Source organism: Stenella coeruleoalba (genome assembly GCF_951394435.1).
Source record: "Stenella coeruleoalba genome assembly, chromosome: 8".
Taxonomy (NCBI): Eukaryota; Metazoa; Chordata; class Mammalia; order Artiodactyla; family Delphinidae; genus Stenella; species Stenella coeruleoalba.
In genome coordinates this window covers 76,810,473-76,829,572 of record NC_137154.1, presented here as the reverse complement: position 1 = coordinate 76,829,572, position 19,100 = coordinate 76,810,473, and the positions used below count along the sequence as shown (strand labels likewise).

Below are 19,100 nucleotides of genomic sequence, written 5' to 3'. Positions count from 1 at the left end.
ACATCACCCTTGGGATTAAGTCCAAACACAGCATTATGTCTCAAAAAGTCTTTCTTGGTTGGGATGCCATTTTCCTTCCATCCTAATCTCTAGCTATCCTGTTACACTTGACCCTCAAGTGTAACTAAACTACCTTGAGTTCCAAGGTCATGTTATGTTCATGCTCATCATCTGCCCCTTGTGCATGTACTTCCTCTTTCTAGAACATTTTCTTCTCCCTTACTGCACCTGTACCTGGCTAACTCATTCTCGTTGTTTAGGTTTCAGCTCAGATGTATTCATCCAAACCAGAAATATTAGTGTCATCCTTCTCTCTTCCCTTTATCTTGTCCTTTCCATTTAATCAATCATCAAATCCTAAAAATTCTAAGACTAAGCATCTTTGCTGTGGATTATTTAAATTTTTTTCCTACTTATTAAAAAACCCCTGCAATGTTGGTATTCTTACTCCCCTGGTGAAACTGAAGCTAAAAGGGATTAAGTTACCAATTCAGGATCACACATTTAATAGGTCACAAACCTGGGATGCAAGTCAAATTCCATCTGACTCCAAAGCCGAAATGCTCTACCACATTGCCTTTCCACTACTTTTCCAGACTAATGACCATTATGTCTTTGTTCCAAAAATGTTATTACTTTGAGATGTTTAATTTCATTTTGTTTAATTGTTTCTTTCATGGTTATATAAAGTGAGTGGCTAACAAAATTGGGCACTAGACTTTTACTTTATATTTCTAAGGGATAGAAAGTGAGCAATAATTGAAAAGTGAATGAAGCAGGTGTGTTCATTTTAAATCAAAGAAAAAGAAATTATTTAAAAAGTATTTCAGGCTGATGTCACTTCATATGTGGAATCTAACAAAGTTGAATACACAGAGGCATAGAGTAAAATGGAGGTTACCAGGGACAGGGAGCGGGGAGAAATGGGGAGATGTTGGTCAAAAGGTACAAAGTTGCAGTTATGTAAGATGAACAGGCTAGACATCTCATATACAGCATGATAATTATAGTTAATAATTCTGTATTGAATATGGAAAATTTGCTAAGAGAGTAATTTCAGGTCCCTTACCCTCACAAAAAAGGTAACTATGTGAATAAATGGATATGTTAATTAGCTTGACTGTAGTAATGATTTTGCTATGTATACATATATCAAATCATCATATTGTAAACCTTCAGTATAATCAATTTTTATTAAAAAAATAAATAAATAATAATCAGGCAAAAATGTGATTATAGTTATGAATCTGCTATTAACAAATAAAAAAAATTAAAAAATATTGCAAGTGAACTATAGGAAATTCTACCACCCACCCACAGATAACCACTGTTATCAAATTTTGCTGTATTTTATAAAGGTCATATTTATAACACTATACTCACATATCATACTTCTTGCTACTCACTGTTTTGGGAAATGGGGAATATTGAAATGAAAGACCCAGTCTTGAAATCAAAGCTCTTACAATATGGTAGAATTACTTTTTGACTGAAATATATTCAGATCTAAAGGATAAAAAAAGGTCTGGCAGACACTGAAGTTCCCATCTCTTGGTAAATTCACCTGAGTCCCTTGACGAGCCCACAGTCCCAAATTTGTAAAAGTAAGACTACAGTAAAGATAAAAAGTAATACAAATGAGAGTCTACTTTTAGATTGGAGAAGTGCTAATGAACCAATTGGAGGCAGGCAGCTGGCTATCACTGAGTAATCTCACGTTGACTTTGGCAAGGACAGAGCCTGTCTAGCTTAGAGAGATAGCTTCCAAATTAGCCATTATAATTTTAGAACCACAAAGGAATACAGGGGCACAGAAGTGAGAGAGGAAAGAATGTTTTCCTCAAATTTTGACATGGGAGGGGCAGAAAATTTCATGTGGAATCACTGTATCCACTTTTAATCTTTTAATAATCAGAAAAATTTTAAACAACTTTTTTTTCTATTTATATATACATGACAAATAATCATTGCAAGCAGAGCAGAGTATTCAAGTAGTGATTAGATACATTTTTATGTCAAATGAATAGGTATGGTCTTTTTCAATTTGTTCTGTTTCAATTTCAGCCAGAGATAAGTATTTGTGAAGTGAACAACTGTCTAACCTAAGGGGAAATATGGAACGTTTGATTTTCTACTCTCTACTGAAGATTGAAATTGGTTTTATCACAGAGTTAGTCTCCAAAGATTAGTGGAATCTATGTTTATTTCTGGTACTGTTGATTTAAAATATTTCAGAATAAAGACAAAAGAACAGAAAATTCCAGGTAATGGAAGACAAGGGCCACTGCCTAGCTTCTAGTCTTCTAATATATCTTACAAACAGTAAGGAACAAGAAAGGGTAAATAAAATTTCACAGAAACCATGCCCATGGTATAACTTGAAAACAGAGAATGATCAAACTTCAAAATAACAGTAATAAGAAAAAGGAAAAAAACCTACTAAATCCTAGTGCGAGATCTCATCTTCCTGACTCTCCTCCTCTACCCTGGCTTGCTTTGGTGCAAGCAAGGACAGACCAAGAAAAACTACAGGGAAGAGAGAAGAAGAAGGCTAGTGAATACTCTCTCATTGATCTATAACTACTGTCAGAAATACTAAGCCGACCCTAAGTTTGAAAAATACTAAAAAAGTACCCTGGTAGATCAGAGCCTGAACTATAGGTAAAGGACTATAGGGAATGTATGGTTTCAAAGAGCATTCTTCAAAATGTGTACCATCTGCGGGAAAGGTAAAAATGATGTGAAAAGCCCCCTTTGGTTATTAGGTAGTGAAAGATAAAAGAAGTGAAAAAGAAGCTTCACTTCAAATTTCTGGTTATCTATTGTCTGTCCTGGAAGACAATAGATAACCAGAAATTTGGAGGATATACAATCTCATCTCCCACCACCAAAATAGCAACAATCCACTAACCTATCTGAGCTTTGAAATACTGACAGAGAGGGTGCAATTGAACTAGGAATCTTGTACAACAAAAAAAAGGAACAGAAAATAGTTCCAGTTGTCCTGCATCCTTACCAAAACATGGTATGATCATTCTCTTTAATTTTAGCCATCCTAATACGTATGCAATTGTATCTTATAAAGGTTATCCTTTGCATTCCTTTAATGGCTAATAATATTGAGCATTTTTTCCTATGCTTATTTGTCATTGATATTTATTTTTTGATGATTTCAAATCTGTCAAATCTTTGCTTATTTTTAAGTGGGTTCTTTGTTTTATTGGATTCTTTCTTGCCTTTTTAATTGAATTTTTATTATTGAATTTTGAAAGTTCTTTATATATTCTGGATGCAAGTCCTTTATTAGGTAGGTAATTTGCAAGCATTTTCTCCCAGTCAGTGGCTTTCCTTTTAATTCTCTTAACATTGTCTTTCAAAAAGTGAAAGTTCTTCATCTTGATGAAGACTAGTTTACCATTTTTTTAAAATTCATGTATCATTATTTTGGTATCATATCTAAAATCCTTTGCTATTCCAGGTTGTCAAATTTATAGGCATAAGGTAGTTCATAATAGTCTCCTATTATCCTTTTAAATCTGTAGAATCTGTAATGATGTCATATTTTTCATTCTTGACATTGATAATTTGTGTTTTCTATCTTTTTTGTTTCTAATCTGCTAGAGCTTTATAGATTGCATTGATTTCCTAAAAAAAAAAAACCCCTCTATATAATGCTGTCACTGAAGCTACACCAAACAATTTCTTATAGGCAGTCAATCCAGGTTATATCTACTCATGCTTTCATCCATTCAGCAGACATCTACTGAGAATTTACTAGGTGCATTGAGAATACATTAGGAAAAAGACCCTATACCTTTATAGAATCTACATTCTTGTGAGAGAGGCAGACAGTAAACAAGATAAATAATTAAAACACAGATGTTGTGATATGTGGTAAGATGAAAAAAAAGCAGGGAATGTTAGAGATTAGGATTTTACCTTTAAATAGTAGCCAGGTAAGGCCTCAATGAGAAGGTGAAGACCTGAAGAAACTGGGGGTGTGTACTCAGATACCAGGGGCAGAGTTTCCAGGCAGAGGGTAGAAGTGCAAAAGCGCCAGCACACTTGGTACATAAAGGAAGAACAAGGAGGTCAGTGTGGCTGCAGAAAAAGGATTGAGTGGGGTTGGGTTCCAATACAGGGTGGATACGGAGAACCAATACAAAGTCAGGTTGTGCTGGGCCTTCCTTATAGGTCATGGTAAGGACTCTGCTTTTGTTTTGAGACAGGGAGCCTTTGTAGGGTTTTGAGATGAGAGGTGATACAATCTAACTAACATTTTAAAAGTATTACTTTGCTATGTGGTAAGAATAGTCTTTCTTGGATGGTGGTGATTGCAAAGAGGCACGGAAGCAGGATCGAAACTATAGCAATAATCTAGACGAAAAGGCCTGGGCTAGGATGGGAGCATAACACCGGGATTTTTTTTTTCTTGAGTAACTAGAAGATTGGAGTGCCATTAACTGAGATGGGGAACAAGATAAGAGAAGCAGTTTGGGAGAAAACATCATATTGTTGAATGTTTTCCCTCAGTTTTCACCTGATTTCAGGTTATTCTGCTTAGTCTGTATCCTCAAAGCTGTTGAAAATGAAGATAAATATTCGACTTATTTAAAATAAAGAGAATCAAATTAGTATTAACTGTAATGGTCCTTAGAGATTGCTTTAAAAGCAAGAAAAGAGAAGACCAGAGAGGAAAACTGATTCTTTTCTCTGAGTTGAATTGGTGGTAAACATTGGAGTGACCCAGTTGGCTCAGTGCCACAGTAACATCAATGAGTGAATTTACTCATGGATTTTATTACTACTCTGGGCTTCAGCGAAGAAATGAAGATTATAGACTCAGCCAACTCTTTGGCCTTTCCTGCTTTGACCTGGCCACAATCTATATGGGAATAAATTTAGCACCAGCTATGGAAATATCTGAGGAACAATAGTTGTTTGTTAAATTTGATCTTTATCATAAGAAAGTTCCTCTTAACAGGACCAGAAACTAATTTCCTTTAAATAACTAATTATTTTAAGGTAATAGCATCTTGGAGTGAAAATGAGTCAACAGTTCAGGGTTATAAGAAGCTATTTAACATTGGGCAAGTTACTTTGGGCCTCAATTTTCTCATATAGAAGGTAACTATATAATTTTTTAAAATAATTTATATATATTCCCTCTTATAGAAAAATTTAAGGCAGATACGTGAAAAGTAAGAAAGTTGAAAGAGACAATTTCTAAGTGCTGTTCTGATACTTTCAGTCTGTGATCCTACTATTATTGCCTTGGTAGGTGAAGTGAAAGTGATGCAGAAATGTATCCCATACATTCAGACATTTAAGTAACTTACATTCACTAAGTGACTGATGGCAATAATAATCATAGAATAGGATACTTAGAGAGACTGTGACCCTTGGGCAGGATTCTCAATTATAAACGTTCTAGCAGAGCAATATAATGCAGTTAATAAAAAATGGTTTGAGTTATAACTATAGAAACTGAAGCTCATTATTACCATAAAAGAAGAATTGTAAGTTAAGAATAACTTCTCTGTAGAATCGTAGACCCTTATTTTTTGTTCATGTGATACCAAAGCCTCCAGAAGTTAGTCAGCTAGGTTTGCTTTGTGTTGTATCAAAGCAATTACTTTACTGGTTTCACTGAGTTTGTTTTTTCCTTTTCCCCTTACATTAGAGAAGTCATATAACTTTTATAGCTCAAGTTGTCTTGAAAGTCCCATTTTAACTAGAAGCTCATTGACCATGCCTCTAAAAGTTGAATATAGCTGAAAATGGAGATAGACACATTCCATCCTTGGCTCAGCATAACTAGTAGCTTTACATCTAGTACGGCTAGTTTCGCTACGTAACTTCCAGTGTAATTCAGTGTTTTGTTCTTGTGAAATTGGTTTTTAAAGATACAGACAAAAGCAGAGATGAAGTGAAGACTTGGCTGATAACCTACATCTAGAGGACTTATGGAATAAGTAGGAAAAGGGCAAGCCCCTCTCCTCTCTGAGGTGATTTGCCTTGACCTACTCCTACAGAATAACTGTAGTATTGTCACGAGCAGCAGAAGGCTGGCCAGATGCCTTGCCAGATGTCTGGCCAGATGCTGCAGCTCTGGTGAGCCCCGTGTTTCCTAGGACTCCAGGCGATCCACCACTGCCTAACCTACAGGGGCCCTTGTCAACTGTCAGGGAAGCTGGAGCCAGACAGTGAACCACAGACTCTGCTCTTCTTGTCATATCATAGGATCCTTCTCCCAATAGTGTAACAGTGGCAATATTTCCTTTTCCTTATTCTTCCAGGTTTGTGCTAAGTACTTAATTTTTCCAAACTGATCTATATTATTTAGGGCATATAAAGATGGAAAAGCTATAGCAATAAAGTTGAGGACGTTTAACCCAAAAGCTAGGTGGTGGTGTAGCGGTCACTTGTTGGAGTTCAGGGGGAGATAGTACTAATTCAAAATGGGCACACAGAGGTTTCCAAAGTTATCAGTGATCTAATTCTTAGAGGACAGATGGGGGGCAGGGTTGGTAAGTGGTGTTAATTTTATTATTAAACTTAAATCGTAGCTCTTTTCAGCATGTATGTTTCACAGTAATAAAAATAAGATTTAAAAAATGAGATACAATATCTGCAAAGCTAAGTTTACAATCTTGCTTTACTATTTGTTACTAGTATGAACTCAAGGAGTGTTCTATAGATCATAACTAGTTCTAGGTACTGTAGAGAATTCATAAACATTTTCTTAATGTACTCAGTCTTAGCTTTTTTTTTTTCAGCTGTATTAAAAATATAACAACAACAGAAACAACACTTTTACCTATGCATACCATTTCTGATCCCTACTGATCACCGAACATTTCTTCATGTGTAAAGTGGAAGTAACAAAGCCAACTTTACCAACTGCAGTGAAAATTAAATAAAATAACATCTATAAAGTGACTGACACATAATAAACCCCAGTAGTTGTCGGTTCTCATCCTCCCAGTTCTAGTCAAATTAATATAAAATATATGTTCATAAGTGTTTTTCCAATAATTGTATTTATATTATTTTGTTTTTTGTTGAGAGATAATTGACATAACATTGTATTAATTTTAGCTGTACAACTTAATGATTTTACATTCGTATGTATTGCAAAATAATCACCACAATAAGTTTAGTTAACATCCATCACCACATATAGTTACAGATATTTTTTTCTTGTGATGATATTTTTTTTGCGGTACGTGGGCCTCTCACTGTTGTGGCCTGTCCCGTTGAGGAGCACAGGCTCCGGATGCACAGGCTCAGTGGCCATGGCTCACGGGCCCAGCCACTCCGCGGCATGTGGGATCTTCCCGGACCGGGGCACTGAACCCGTGTCCCCTGCATGGGCAGGCAGACTCTCAACCACTGCGCCACCAGGGAAGCCCGATGATGACTCTCAAGATCCACTCCCTTAGCAACTTTCAATTATCTTATAACTGGTAGTTTGTACCTTTGGCGCCCTTCACCCATTTTGACCCCACTCCCTACCCGCTGCCTCTGGCAACCACCCATCTGTTCTCTGTGTCTATGAGTTCAGGTTTTTTGTTGCTTTGTTGTGCTTTGTTTAGATGCCACATATAAGTGAGATTGTACAGTGTTTTTTTTTTTTTCTCTGTCTGACTTATTTTACTTAGCATAATGCCCTTGGTGCCCACCCATGTTTTTGCAAATAGCAGGGTTTCCTTTTTTTTTAACAGCTGAATAATGTTTCATTGTATATATATCATCACATTTTATTTATCCATTCATCCATCTATGGATACTAAAGTTGTTCCCATGTCTTGGCTGTTGTAAATAATGTTGCAATGAACATGGGGGGACGCAGGTATCTTTTTGAAATAGTGATTTCATTTTCTTTGAATACATACCCAAATGGGATTACTGAATCATATGGTAGTTCTATTTTTAATTTTTTGAGGAACTTCCATACTGTTTTCCATAGCAGCTGCACCAATTTACATTCCTACCAACATTGCACATGTGTTTTAATTTTATTTATATAAATTTTATAAAATTTTATTTATAAAGCTAGAAAAATTATAGTAACTATATAGTGAACTTACAACTTTACTTGACACAATTGGCATGCTCAAAATCAAACTCTAGCAAGTTGCCATGTTTCATTCTCACTGAGGGTGGACAAGTATATTTGAATTTATTACAAGTAAAAATTATTTTAAAATACAGTAGAATAGTAATAAAAATTAAGACTATTTATTGAGCACTTATTATTATCAAGTAGTAAATGCTTTACATTATCTTTACCTCAATGAGAATAATAAGTACAAACTACATAAGATTGTTAAGCTTCCTTAAGACTTGCAGAGCACTTAGTATTATGCAACGGCTATAACTGATATTTCCAAATAAAATACATACATTATTATAATCCTCCCACAAATCCTGTGAAATAGGGTCATTATTATCCTTATTTTGGAGGAAGCCAGGGAGTCAAAAAATGGGCACATCAGAACCTGAATCCATGTTGGGTTACTCAAGCATTTGTGCTTTAAACCACTGTGAATCTGAAGCATTTGATGAAAATTTACTAATTTGGTCACAGGATGAGGAAAAAAATGTGTAGCTTTACAAAGTCTGACGTTGCTGTACTAGGAATGGTATAAAGGACAAAGTTATATAGATTAGTTTTGAAAGTCATTGAGGCAACATTTACTATTTATGATGATTTATAACACTTTGCCCTATATTTCAAAGGAACCAGCCTATTTAAAAGAGAGCATTGTGGATTATTGGAAGATCTTAGCTGTATCAAGTGAGTATATAAAAATTGGTTGATTTAGCCTTGTGACCATTCTAATATTCAGACATAAAATTATTTTATCCCACAGATTCATGAGCTAAAACCTGATGTGTTGTTAATTAGATTACATCCTTCTGGGTAGGAGAAATCCTAAATGAATACACTGTCATTTTGTAGGAAGTGAAGCAGATGTGGTTACACCTACAGAGTAGTCTGTCTACCTTCCCCTCAACTGCCTGAATAATGCAGGGACATTATGAAGAGTCACCCTTACTTGGTAAATAAAGGATACACTTTTCAAAATTTGACTCTCTGACAGCACAGGAAGCTTGTGTAGTATGGTTGTTATACATTTGATCATTGATGATAAATGATATTCTAATTGTATAGTAAAACATAAGTTCTTGATTTGGAATAAAATGGGTTGGGAAACTCCTAAAAATGTGACAAAACAGAATGCTCTCCATTAATTTTTCTTTTCATCCTTTTTTCTTTCTATTACTTATTCATTCACTTGTAGATGCATAGACATTTTGTGCCTGGCTTGTGCTTGGCACTAGAAATTGAAGACGGATTTGGGTTTTAAGAGCCCATGTAAGGGGGACTTCCCTGGCAGCCCAGTGGTTAAGACTTCACCTTCCAATGCAGGGGGTGAGGGTTCGATCCCTGGTTGGGGAACTAAGATCCCATATGCCTCACAGCCAAAAAACCAAAACGTAAAACAGAAGCAATATTGTACGAATTCAATAAAGACTTTAAAAATGGTCCACATCAAAAAAATCTTAAAAAAAAAAAAAAGAGCTCATGTATACGAGAAGTGTAAGGGAAATACACAATCAAGGGATGAAGATAAAAGAATAGAACATAGTTTAAGAACAGTGTGAGCAAGAATGAAGTACAGAATATTTTAAAGATTAAACAAAAAAAAACTCAGGCAATGAAAATGGCTTGTTAGCCATGTTTACATACAGAGCAAGGAGAAAAACAAGGAACGGTCAATCTGTTATTTTAGGCACATGGTACAAATTTAAGAGATTGCATTGGGGAAAGGAAAGCCATTTAATGACTGCTTACCTTCCACCTTGTTTATTAAACAGAACATCTTCAAACTGGAAAGCTTTGAACAATTATAGTTAAGAAGGGTTTGAAGTCCATAAGAGATGAGGCGTCGAACTGCCTTAAGCTGAATGTCATGAGTCACCAATTTCATAGTAACCCTGCAAAGTAACTACTATTCCCCACCCCCCATCCACCCATTTAATAGCTAAGGAATCTGATGCTCAGAGAGATGATATAGCTAGTAAATGACAGAGTCCAGATTCCCAACAAAGTTCTTCTTTCTTCAAAGCAATGTTCTTCCCAGTATTTGGCATAGCTCCCCAGAGTTGCCTCAAGTCCAGATCCCTAAAGACTCAGTTCTCAGGAACCATAAATTTGTTCTTAATTTTCCTAAACTTGTGAACTTGAATTATGTAAGCTCCAAATGCCTCAGAACAAAACCCCTTGAGCTGGAGACCCAATAGTTGAGTTCTGAAGCTTGAATCTCCTAAAATGGAATCCTTAGCTGGTTGGGAGTTACCTAAATTTTCACCTTTCTGCCCTAAGGTATAAATGCTATGTGTTGAACTGAGGTCAACAATGGAACCCAGACCTCAGCTTCTAAACCCTGAGCCCTCAATTTTCAGTTAACCTGAGCCGGGAATAAGAAGTCCCTTGGGGGAGGGAACTCCTGTACATTCCCACCATAATGGACATCTTTCCATTTTCTCTAGACTACTGACTTATACAAACAAGTATGGTTCTCTTTGCCTGGAGTGTTTTTCTCCTCTTCCATCCCTTCTGCTAACTTTTCCTTCTTTCTTACAAGAAGGGAAATGTCTTCAGAAGGCTTTCCCTGACCAACAGGTTGAGTTGAAAACTCCTTGTTATTCATTTATATGGCACATCATACCTTTTCTTTAATAACATGCATCACCCTCTAATCTTCTGTTTACTTTTCTCTTTTTTCTGCCATGCCTTAAGTGTCTTTCCTTGCTGTGTCCTCCATGTGCCTAGCATAGTGCCTGGAAGTGCAAATATTTGAACTGATGAGTGAGTGATCTGTTAAGATCCTGATGGTGGATGTGAGGTGCGATAGTGGTATCTAAAATTGTGCTGAATCAGCAGCAAAGAAAGGCATTCCATAATTTTGTTTTCTAAATAAATTAAACTATGTGCTGCATCCTTTAGTCATCTTTCTCTATAGTTGTACTCTCTTATACATTCCAGGTGCATATAGACTTAAACCCACATTATGAGTGGTTGGATCTAGCCCTGGAGGTAGAGATTGAGAGCATGTTCCAGATCTATTATTGCAGTCTAGCACTGTTATCTCCAGCAGTCAGCAGCTTCAGCCTGTGCTGAACACACAATCTAAACAATTCTGAATGTTTCTGTATCACATTACCCATTTTCTCATCCTCAGAATCAGAGTTGTTCCTCCTAAGCCTAAATTGGATGGATGATTCTTGGTTAAAGGCTCATTTTTTAAAATAATGGACTGCCTGAAATTGAATGTGGGTATCTTTCCTGACAGATAGATTATAGAGGGAAAATTAAGCTCAGAAAGGTGAGAACTGATGATGCATCAGTGACTCATAATAAAAGATTAAACACATAATTTTCTCTATGCATATGTTTTCGTCAGTGATTTCTGAAGGATATAATCATGGCAAAGTCAAATTCACCTAGAGAGTATGTGTTGGGTGTTGTTGGCTTCGCTCTCATGGTCCATTCTCCACCCTTTGCACACTCTCCTCTGCCTGGCAGGTTGGCATCAATGCAGACTGTGTAGACGGTATCAGTGGGCTCCTTTGTCCCCAGCCCTTGGGTTGGGTACAGCCCATGGGAGAGCCCCTCCATCATATCAGAGGGCAGGAGAGTGAGGTCAGGGTATCAATTCCACTGGCTCTCTCCTGGTGGGTTGGCTGTTACCCTCAACCAAAGGTCAGAAATGCTGTCAAGTGGCCCTTGCCTTACAGTTACCCTGTTAACTGCTTGTAACTTCTTCTTCCTTTTGCCCCTTCAGGCTGAAGCCTACACTGTCCTAGACCGGGTACTGTAGGGCACCATGCTGGATTTCACAAACTTCTGCCAACACATTCCTAGAGTCTCTTCATTAAAGTTGTCAGATTGCCTAATTTAGGTATTTTGTCTTTTTTCTGCCTGGAATCTGTCTTATACAGAAGTTATTGTTGAACAGGATAATATGCTTGTATAATACACAGGACTATGATGGCTGTTGATAATAGAAGCAAAAGGTTTAAACCTGTTTCTTTGATGAGATAATTGGGGTATATCTTGCTTGTATTAGACATAAACTTTTTTATATTTCCAAGAGTACTCTGTCAAAATAGATCAAAATAAATGCATGTGCCCAGAGATCTACAAAAGAGCATTTCAAAGAAGGATGACATGACACATGAAATAAACCACAAGCTGAAGGCTGAAAAGAAACAATGACATTTCAGACTTAGTTGTTTTACAAAAAGTAAAGTTTCTATAACTGTTCCATTATTTACTCATGTTTTCATTTTCTCATATAGTTTGGTTTCTACTTTGTACAAGTGAGATGCCAACTGGTGATAAAAATAAACAAACAAAAATATATAACATGCACAAGACATTTTTCAGTCACACTTTTGCTGGTTCCCAACTGAAAGCGACAGACAGTTCAGGTTTCTATCATTTTGCTTCTCAAAGTAATAAGGCAGTGTTGTTATGTAGTGTGACTAATCAAATAGAACGTTAGTATTTGATGAAATGAGGGGAGTCCATGGGGAAAATCGAAGCTAACTGAATCAAAATAAAGAACTGTTACTTTGAAAAATATCTGGAGGTTAAAGGGATTTGGTAATGCATTGTGAAGATGGGTGTGAAGGTGGGTGGTTATGCTCTATGCGCAGTGTCAAGGATAGACAGAGCAATAGAGGTGAGAGAATATTAGTTTTACCTTTAAGGACAAGAAAATCTCCACTTCTGGATCAAAGACAAGTCACAAGGATGCCATTTAAAAAATATGCCTTTCAATTTTCTTCATTCGCTATTGAGCTTGATGCTTATTTGAAATGAATGCAAACTATTATATGTACTCCAGGACACATTGTGGTTAAACCTTCATGTTGTGTTCCTTTTTTTTTTTTTTTTGTAGGGTTGTATGTCGTGGTGATTTGCTATTGGCTTAATAGAGGGCAAACAGGCTTTGATTTTTTTTTTTTTTTTTTTGCGGTATGTGGGCCTCTCACTGTTGTGGCCTTTCCCGTTGCAGAGCACAGGCTCCGGACGCGCAGGCTCAGAGGCCATGGCTCACGGGCCCAGCCGCTCCGTGGCATGTGGGATTTTCCCAGACCGGGGCATGAACCCGTGTCCCTTGCATTGGCAGGCGGACTCTCAACCACTGTGCCACCAGGGAAGCCCAGTCTTTGATTTTTATTCCTTTGACAAGAGGGACTCATGCATTTGAAGTTATGTACAGAGCACTTGCAGTGTGCCTTTCTACTAAGTGCTGGGAATCCAGTGGTGAATAAGACAAAGTAGTCCTTGCTCTCGTGGGAAAAAGGAAAACCACTCTGATTGTGTATTGCTCCCTCAACCCCAGAGGAAGGACCAGGAATGTGTGGCTAGAGATTAAGTAGAGTAAAAACAATCTCATTGTTATAAAATTAGAATAAAATTACTTTTATCATTTATCCTCCTAAAGTAGTATGCAAAATTGCTAGTTGTGTTTGTTGTTAATCTCTAAATATCTACGTCTAATTTTTCCCATGGATAATTGTGCATGTAATTTTTCCCATGGATAATTGTGCATGTAATAAAATATACATTCTAGAATTTTCTTAATTTTCACCTTCCTAGGATACATCTAAAAGTCTACTCCTGTGGCTCTTCCATGCTGCCTGGAATAGTTACATGCCATTTATGTTTCAACACTTCTGCTTTAGTAGAATTGTGCTTTATTTAAATATTTCAAGGATTTTTGAAGCAAAAAATAAAAGTGAAGCTGGATACTTAATATAGAGCTTAGTTTGTATAGAAGCAGTTCTATTTGATAAAAGTGCATCATATTTGAACAGGATGTAGAGGAAATTACTGCACATGCTCTGGCCTCAAGCACACAGTCCATTTGACTCAAAAGCTAATTCACATTGCTGGCACTTTCAGTAGAGATGGATTATTCCACCTCTCACTATCTGGGGCAACAGGCACTATTCTGCCAGCAAAAAGAATAAGGAAAATGAGGTATGTAAAAACTTGTTTTCATGACCTAATCAATATTTGAGTACCATGGGGGCAGTGGCTAGATACATTCTTCCTAGAACTGGTATTTATGTACTGTGATAAAGCAAATTACAAAAATACAGTCATGAATATGTAGGTTACTGAACATTCAGCCATGCTAAATATAACTAAAAGGATGAAGAAAACAATCTTAATAAATATTTTTCTTAAATAGAAGAGCCCACTTTGCAAAAGTGTGCCCTTTAACTGGAACGAAAATGTGTCTTTTGTTGACATAGTGCTTTGGGCTATTGTTCCTCTTTCTAGTAGACAATTTTTCTAGGTTACACTTGCAATTAATGTACAATTCTATAATATAGCCTTATAAAATCCATTCTATAATCTGGCAACATCTAGTATCTTTCTTGAAAGGCTTCAAATGTTTGTCATTTAAAAAGCTGTTTTACACATTTTGCTTTTGCGTTTCAACAAGGATTAAGCAGCACCACTTATGACAAAATACTATACATGAAGCCTTTTGTTGCTTCTTTAGACTGCAGTTGGGAATGATAAGGAGACAGTAATGGATGCATTTTGTCAACGTGCAAGCACTTTCCCTTTATCTCACTACCCATGCAAGGAGTACTGCCTTCATTGTACATTTAAGAGTTTTCTTCCTAAAACAATCTTAAACACCTCTGTAAACATTCTTTATCTGGCTTTCTCATTGACAGAGTGCTAAAGAGATGATGATGATCCAGGCCTTTTAATAAAAACATATCTGAAATTTATGTAACTGCAAATGATTAAAATTTGTGATAGAGACAGGAAAAGATTTGAAACTGAAGAAAACATTTTCCCTGGAAATGTCTTTCCTGTTCTTCAAAAGGATGGAAGTTATAGGTATGAAAGCATAATAGTTTAGAAGGAAATAGGATATATCCTTAGGATTAGTGCCTTGCCAGTATAGAACTTGCTATTATTCAAATTAATAACATTAAAATCATAAATCATTATTTTAAAAGTTTAGAATTAAAAAATGTCACAACTCAGTCTTATTCTACCTCAATGTAAATTTAGAGGTGTTATATGAACAAATAAAACTTTGGAAACTAGGTTAAAAATTGAGATATGAGGGGCTTCCTTGGTGGCGCAGTGGTTGAGAGTCCGCCTGCTGATGCAGGGGACACGGGTTCGTGCCCCAGTCCGGGAGGATCCCTCATGCCGCGGAGCGGCTGGGCCCATGAGCCATGGCCACTGAGCCTGCGCGTCCGGAACCTGTGCTCCACAACTGGAGAGGCCACAACAGTGAGAGGCCCGTGTACCAAAAAAAAAAAAAAAAAAAAAAACAACAAAAAAAAATTGAAATATGAGTAAAGTTGCTAATCATAATTTTTCTTTCTATAAAAAGACAAAAACCACTTACATCAATTACCATCACAGTCCTTGGCTTTTCGTGGGTTTTCTAATTGAATGACAGCTGAAAAATTATATGAAAATTTTTATATGAAAAATCCTTCTTCATATAAACGCATATTCCTATGGCTGTAAAAATGATGAAATCCAAATTTAAGTGCTTTCCACATTCATAATTTCAATTGACCCTAGAAGTAATCCTGTAAATTAGGCTGGTATAATTATTTCTCTCAATCTTATGGGGGAAAAAAGAACAAAAAAGAGGCTTGATCCTTTGTCTTTTGGTACTTGGCATTATTTTGTGTCCTCTTTTTTTAGTTACACAAAAACCTTTCTTGTGCTACCAGTACTTTCATCTCACTTTTATAAATCCCCTGATCCTAGCTCTTTTCTCCTTTAATTTTACAGGTTTTCATTTTCAAAGCATTAACCATGTTCAACAGATATGTCCCCTCCCTCTAATCTTTGAACTTCCTCTTGTCTACAACAGAAAGTATGGAAAGTAATTTATACAGAAGACAAGAGAGGAAGTGAAAGGCTAACGAGGTTATTAGAAGTCAGAAAAGTGACTGAAAAAAGGAAGAAGTTTCAGAATTTCAGAAGGAAATGATGGATGGTTGCTCATGCAACAAATCTTGGTGACTTCTTATCTCTTTCACTTCATCCATCCTGTTAACTCAGAAATAATGCTGCTCTTCTAGAAACTCGCTTCTATGTCAAGAGTCACCTTTTGCCAAAATCAACATTAGACGCTGGCTGATTCTTGTAGGAAAAAATTACATGCTCTTTGTAAAGACATTAGAAATAATATTTATTTTTTTAAATGGAAAAGAATATCTCCTAAGGATCACTAGTTATTTGAGGAAAAACTTTTTTTTTTTTGCAATACACGGGCCTCTCACTGTTGTGGCCTCTCCCGTTGCAGAGCACAGGCTTCGGACGCGCAGGCTCAGAGGCCATGGCTCACGGGCTCAGCCGCTCCACGGCAGGTGGGATCTTCCCAGACTGGGGCACGAACCCGTGTCCCCTGCATCGGCAGGCGGACTCTCAACCACTGCGCCACCAGGGAAGCCCTGAGGAATAACTTTAATATAAAGTATTAAACAAACATAAAAATATAAAATATAAAAACAAACATAAGAAAAGTGACTTAGGAATAAATTCTCTGAAGTGTTCTGATCTGTGTTAGAGTTTTTATCACTGATGTCCCCAGAATTAGATAAGATACTGTGTCTTTGAAAGCAGAAAAGATCTTATAAACAGAAACATTTGAAGAATAAAAGATGTTCTTAAAAATTAAAAATGTAATAGCAGAAAAAAATTTTCAAAAGATATTAGAGGATAAAGTTGAAGAAATATTTCAGAGTACAATGCAAAAAGATAAACCATTGGAAAATAGAAGAGAAAAGATAAAAAAGTAAAAGGATATTCCAGAATGTCCAACATCCAAAACAAAGGAGTTCCAGAAACAAGGAACACTGTAAGCAAGAATCAAAACTATCAGAGAAATAAATCAAAAATATTCTTCAGAAAAGAAGGACATGTTTTTCCACATTAAAAGTTTTACTGAGTGCCTAGAACTATAGAGGAAAAGAGATTCCCTTCAATAACAAAGATCATGTAACTGTAGGGCACCAGAGAGAAAGAGAATTTCTAGAATCATACTCCTTGATAACAACTAACAAAAACTAGACTCTAACAGAACCAGACTTTCAAAATTATTGTCATCCTAGAATTCTCTACCCAGCCAAGCTACCAATTAAGTTTGGAGGTAAGACAAAGTCATTTTTAGACATGCAACATTTCAAGAAATTTATTTCCTATGCCTGCTTTCTCAGTCAGCTCCTGGAGGATGTACTCCATCCTCCAGGGAGTAAACTAAAAAAGAGGAAGATCTGGGATACAGACAGTAAGGAACCCAACACAAGAGCAAAGCAAACAGAATCCTTGGAATGATGCTAAAAGGAAGATTCAAAGACAACAAATATTCACCAACTGGTGATAGCAACTGGTCCAGATGAGCAGATCAGAAGGTGACAGGGAGATTCTTCAAGAAGCTAAAATTGAAAAAAAACACATAGTATGTTGAATGTATTAAAAGAAGATTTATACTGAAGGAGATTAATTTTGTTGAATTTCATAAATACGTAGAACATTAAGCATATGAATACAGAAAGATGATTTTTAAAGACTGGGTTGCAGGACACAGGGAAGCTGTACCAGAAAAGACACCACAGTATAGTATATACTACTTGTCATAGCTATAGCTAGCACCTGCATTGTCATAATGTAAATAGTTACCTAACAAAAGTTATGATATAACTATACTGGAATGATAAGGGACCATGAAGCATGTGTGTGTGTGTGTGTGTGTGTGTGTGTGTGTGTGTGTGTGTGTGTGTATGAGAGAGAGAGAGAGAAGGATGTGAAGGTAAGGTGGGAGATTGTGAAAGTGAACTAAATACTCAACTTTCATAATGGGAAGTCTGTAGATAATACCAAATCTGAAAAAGCAAGAAATAGCAATGTTATGAAGTTATATGGATGTAAGGATTTAAATTATAAAATAACCAGCTAAAATAGTTGAAATGTATTTCCTCGGGGGATCAGGATATGGAGAAGGTGAAGAATAAGGGACTGCTGTTTTTTGTAACAAGCTTTTAGAGTCTGTAAACACGCACATGCATAACTTGGGTACAATTTAAAATGGAATCGGAAACAAAACAATAGCTATAGAAAGCAAAATAGATATATAAATCATTCTCTTATTACTTAATAAAAGCTATGGACACATTATCTAAAGATCTATCTTAAAAATTACTAGTATTATAGCATATGTTTGGCTATGGCCCTTAATGTCATTTTTAAAAAAATTACGTAGTTGTCAGTAAAACATCAGCCTGGTTAGTTTTGAAGAGGCCATGGCTGGCTAAAGGGTTCACTGCTGAACGAAAGTCTATGAAAAAGTTTTGTGAATATGGCAGCAGACTCTTGAAGCTCCTTGGAGAGCCACAATCTATTTCTAAGTTGCTGACATTTTGCTAACTTCTTTGGGCATCACACTGCCATTGTCAACATTGCCTGGAGCTTTGGTATAAAGATGCATAAGGGTTAGTATGGAAAGAAAATTAGTTTCTCTTAGCCTGGCCACATCGGAGGGGAAGATGGCTTATGGGGTCTTTGGATCTATTTAAATTCTCTTTATATGGGGAAGTTTGTGACAGTCTTTGAAGAGGGATGGCTTTTAGAACATTTATAAAGAGAAGAAGCATCTATGACGTTAATCATCAATCACACCTTTCTTCTTCTTTTCAGGCTCCCCTTTAACCTGGCTCTTCTGTATTCTGCAGGAACTTGTCCTTTTTGGGTTTCCAGTTAGTGATAGTGACAAAGCTTCAGCCCTTCAAACTCAAAAACACCTTAAGACATAAAGTTATGAATCACTAGGGAAAAAAATCCTCATTGTAGCATTTCGATCAGAGGAGGAATCACTGTTTCTTATCACAGAACGAAAGCTGACATTGAAGGCTGGCCTCCTCTTTGACCACGGTCTCCATCACAGACTCATTCCTTCCCACTTACCACCTGGATCACAACTTTCTCAAGTTACCAGTGATTTTTAGAACAATGCCTACCA

General features: G+C 36.5%; 1 protein-coding gene across 5 annotated transcripts in view; it reads left to right on the top strand.

The window, feature by feature from the left end:
• Nucleotides 1-19,100, top strand: part of TRPC6 (transient receptor potential cation channel subfamily C member 6) — a 116,494-nt gene that overhangs the window by 47,125 nt on the left and 50,269 nt on the right. The window lies entirely within an intron of this gene.